The sequence below is a fragment of the Ictalurus punctatus genome, chromosome 26 (assembly GCF_001660625.3).
Source record: "Ictalurus punctatus breed USDA103 chromosome 26, Coco_2.0, whole genome shotgun sequence".
NCBI classification, from domain to species: domain Eukaryota; kingdom Metazoa; phylum Chordata; class Actinopteri; order Siluriformes; family Ictaluridae; genus Ictalurus; species Ictalurus punctatus.
In genome coordinates, this window is record NC_030441.2 from 8,609,069 (window position 1) to 8,610,619 (window position 1,551).

Here is a 1,551-nt window from a genome sequence, read left to right on the forward strand (position 1 = left end):
CACATTCATCCCGCCCACTATGTAGCACGTGACCTCCAAGGCACCCTCCCATTGGAACATTATGTAGCTCACTTATATAATGACAACCACGGGTTGTGTAACCCTAAAGGAGGAGCTAACATAACTAGAGTCGACTATTCTACACCACCTCAGATTACTCTGTCAATCACCCCCAAAAAGTTTGCGTGGGGGCGGGGTCAGTTTTTATATAACAGCCTTCTTTATATAAGCAATTTAACAGCCAGTCCTGTGAGAATGATTCAGAGACATAATGATTAACCCCCGAGTTTAAACCATAAAGGCTTGTTTTCTTGTCTTTTCTTTATTTTTTATTTGGATTGATATATATATATATATATATATATATATATATATATATATATATATATATTGCCTTTGAGAGTGGTTACATGTTCAAGTAGGTTCATCGCATAACTGTCCTCCTATTTTATGTCTGTCAGATAACCCCGCCTTAATATGACGTCTGTCACGCAATGCTGTCTTTACATAACATGCTAAGGTTATTAGATTAGATTAGATACAAAGTTACGAAAGTTCTTTACGAATCTGAAGAAACACAGCGTTTTAGTCACGGGCTGTCGTTTGATTTAGCCCAAGACCAGGAATTTATCTATAGTCTCGGAAAGTGTGGGACTCGTAGGCGATGGCCGGTACTCGTGTAAATGGATTTTAAAATGGGTGCCATTGCTGATATGTTGGTCCTGGTGAAGTGTTACGGAGAAACAGCAAAACTGTGACGTTTCCTGTGATGTTTTGTAGAGAGCGAGAGGTACAGCTTCACTGTAACAAAGTCTTCAGGACAGAGGGATTTGTGGTTTTTCGGTAACATGACAAGCTGCATTGTTGTTGTTGTTGTTGTTGTTTTTGTTGTTTTTTGTTTCATTAACTTCAAAAGAGAGAAAACAATCCAGGATGGTGAGGGGAGAGCTTATATGTGATAACAGGGACTAACGTGTATCCTGGACGTTCCGTAACATCAGAGGTAAAAAAAGTACAATGTGTATTTATTTTTTATTATTATAAAAAAAAAAAACAACATATTACAGCTTCTTGGCATCATGTATTAGTTATTAGACAGTTTTATAATTCCTGGAGTTATATTTAGCTTTTGAGGGCAGTTACATGTTAAAGTAGGTCTGTCACATAACTATCCTCCTATTAGGTGGGTCACATAACTCCACCAGTCAAGAGGCATGCCAGTGAAAAAAACAGGAAGTTATCTAAGGTATTTACCAGGAAATAAAAAAGGGTCCATCGATCCATATCTATCCATCGTGGGATCTTCCTCTCAATACCAATACTGTTTTAGATTTAAAAACAGACAAAATTTAGAATAATCCTTAAAAATTGTACTTATTTTAACATATTTGCTTCCATTAGAGCAGATTTTCTTAATGTTTTGACCAGAGGTGCTGTAAAAAGGGGATCGGTGAGGAAATTCGAAGAGACCGAGGACCCGAGGTGATGCCGTGGAATGAAAGCTGTACAGAGAGCGAGATGGGAGGCTTAATCCCTGACATTTTAATCTCC